The following is a 3,376-nucleotide window of genomic DNA, read 5'->3' on the forward strand; positions in this document are numbered from 1 at the left end:
CTAGCGGACGGCAAAGAGGTGGGCCGTTAGGATTTTTTCAAACGAGCGGGGGGTGGGGCCACCACACTCTTTGCCGTCCGCCAGCGGACGGCAAAGATTATTTGCCGTCCGCTGGCAGACGGCAAAGACCAGGCAGATGGCAAAGAGTGTGTTTGCCGTCAGCCTTTTCTTTGCCGTCTGTTTATGTGTAGCTGATGGCAAAGAGCTTCTTTGCCGTCAGCTAGCAGACGGCAAAGATCTGGCAGATGGCAAATTAGCTGATTCCAGTAGTGGATAAGCCGGGGGTGGCTGGTAAGCCGTCAACTGAGGCACCTGCTCTGCCTCTTGCCGTGCTCTGTCTTGGTCTACTGCGTGAAAGGCTCCGTTATGAGCCGGGCCGTGGCCAGGAGGCAAGTCATGGCGTCGGACATTACTTGAGCCGGTCGCTGAGACCATGTGTCTGCTATAACTCGGGCTCCGGCCTGGACGAGGGGTTGAATGAATCCTGTCCCGGCTATTAGAATATGCCTCTTGCTGCGCCAGAGCCGTCTGAAGGAGTTCTCTGACCCGGCGGGTTTCAACCGCCGTTGGAGAGTCACCATCAATTGGGAGAGCCGCCAGCCGCGCCGCCGCGGCGACCATGTTTTCCAACGGGTTGGCATAATGACCCGGTGGTATTGGTACGTACTGAGGCGGGGCAGGGTTCACCCGGGGAGGCCCCATCACTTGGGGCTGAATTGGCGTTCCAGACCCTGGCGCTATGATCTCCGGCGGGTTACTAGGACCTGCACCCGGCGTGTTGAAGAGGTTTCGAGGATCATAAACCGGAGGGTGTCGAGATTGGGCCTTTTGATGCCTCCTTCTCATGACCTCATTGGACGCGTTTTGATCCATCGTAAGCCGGAAAGACTGTGCCTGAATCAGCTGAGTCTGGGCATGAGAGCTGCCCTCTCAGCAGCCATCCTGATCCCTTCCGCTGCCAGATCTTCCTTGGCCTTTACTAGGTCCAACTTTAACCGTGCCACCTCCGCGTCATGCTGAGCTTGATCCGTCGGGGCAACCGTGGCAGTCAACAGGACCGTCATCTTGTCTGTGAGATCCATCAGCACCTAAGCCGGGGAGGGCACAGAGCTTCCTGACCCGGCGGCGGTGTTTTGAACGGGTTGTGCGCCGGCCATGAAGATTCCAACCCGGCTCGGCGGCTCAAAAGGGTCCGGAATGCTGTCGCCATCGGAGCAGCCCCTGAGCCTACCATCTTGAAGTTGATACAACGAGTTTGACTCATCCGTAGACGACTCGCCGTCAGGGCCGGCGGCCGTCTCATCACCAGATCCAGATCCTCCAGAGAGTCCTCCATGGACACATCCCACGAAAGCATGCTTCAAAGCGGGTGGAGCCCGGGCGGGTCGTGCATGCTGAGCCGTTTCGATGAGATCGGCGCAGAGGTCCGGCTCAGGGCCCGGCTCACCAATCTTGCGAATGAAGACATGGATTCCGCCGAAGGGGACCCGGTACCCATACTCGATTGAGCCGGCGTTGGGGCCCCAGTTTGCATCGTCGATGTAGAGCTTGCTGCGACGACTCTTGGTCATCCGGCCCACAGCGTATCCCTTGAGCCCTTCGAAGCTGCCCTTCAAGAACTCAAATCCACCGTGCGCTGGCCCCACGATGGGCGCCAACTATCGTGGAATTGTCATGGTAGATGTCCTCGTGCAAGGACTTAGTCGTGGAGCCATCGCAACTAGGAAGCTTAAAGGGGTTAAACGGCACAAGGAACACGAGGGTTATACTGGTTCGGCCCCTTACAGTGAAGGTAAAAGCCTACGTCCAATTGGGGTGGTATTGATTAGGGTTTCGACGACCAGGAGCTAAAACGTTCTGCCTGGTTATCGATTTGGTCATGCCTGTCCCTAAACCGCCGCCGGGTCGTCCCTTTATATAGAGAGGTTGACACCCGGCGACTCTCAGAGTCCCGGCCGCCTCATAACAGTGTCCGGCTCGGACTCTTAACTATTCTTGCCTTACACTACAAGCCTTGATATAACGGCGGTTTATCTCTACGGGCCTTAAGCCATCTCCGGGTCTTAAGCCCTTCTTTGACCCGCCGTCTTCAAGTTTGGTACTGGGCTTCGCGTGATGACCATTATGAGTAACCCGGCCCCTCCTGGGCGGGTGACTCTAATAGTTATATCCTCAACAGAAGGCCTTGGGCTGAGAAGAGAGAGAAGAGGAGGGCAGTCCGGCGGCAGTTTCGGAGAACGAGACATCCGACGATTAAACCGGCAACGGTGCCGCTACGGATGACAGTTGGGCTATCAAACGGACTCCGAATGCGATGAAATTTGGCAGGCGGCCTACCTACACTATAATAAGACCACACGCCAACTTTCACCCCATTCCGAGAACATTTTTATGCCACTCATAAAATAATATTTCAGAGGTGCCGCAGGCGCGTGTGAGTGTGTCTGTGCTCAGAACGGACAACTGAGAGAACCGGCGGAACCCGAACGGATGCAAGTTTTGGAAAACATGCAGATGAAATGCAGATGATGACATGGCAAAAATGCAGCACGCAGGCACATGACATGGCAACAACGACGAATAACTGGAAGACACCTGGCGCATCGGATCCGGGGCGTTACACTAAGCATCCAACCAAGGACACATATTTGATTTTTCAACCCGTTTATATGCACTGGAGCATGTGCATGTAGTTCAAATTTGAATTATGTGCATAAAATGCCTGGGAAACCCTGTTAATGTATAAATATGTCCAAACGAACCTCGAAAAATTCCAAAATTGAACACAACACTCCTGTTGTTCTATGATGACTCTCAAAATTTTTTGAAAGCAATAAGAGGCAACGAATATCATTTCGTCCCCAAAGGTGGCACGTTCCCTACCGAAACCATCACGCTTGTTGTGAGAAGCTTATACCCAAACCTACCCTTAATGGGACAAAAAATTTACGACGGCATGTTGATGCCGCTCCATGATAGCATGCCAAGTTTCATGAATTTCAGACGAGTCATGGATTGACTAGAATTTAAAAACCAGGTATCTCAATGTTTGCAGCCGAGTGACGGTGGCAGGGTGTTTGAAATTCATTCCCATTTCTTGCATGGGACGTAAGCATGCAACCAAGGACACATATTTGATTTTTCAACCAGTTTATATGCACTGGAGCATGTGCATGTAGTTAAAATTTGAAATATGCGCATAAAATGCCTGGAAAACTAAGTTAATGTATAAAAATGTCCAAACGAACCCCGAAAAATTCCAAAATTGAACACAACACTCCTGTTGTTCTATGTTGAAACTCAAATTTTTTTGAAAGCAATAAGAGGCAACGGATATCGTTTCGTCCCCAAAGGTGGCACGTTCCCTACCAAAACC

The sequence above is a fragment of the Triticum aestivum genome, chromosome 3D (assembly GCF_018294505.1).
Source record: "Triticum aestivum cultivar Chinese Spring chromosome 3D, IWGSC CS RefSeq v2.1, whole genome shotgun sequence".
In the NCBI taxonomy this organism is placed as follows: domain Eukaryota; kingdom Viridiplantae; phylum Streptophyta; class Magnoliopsida; order Poales; family Poaceae; genus Triticum; species Triticum aestivum.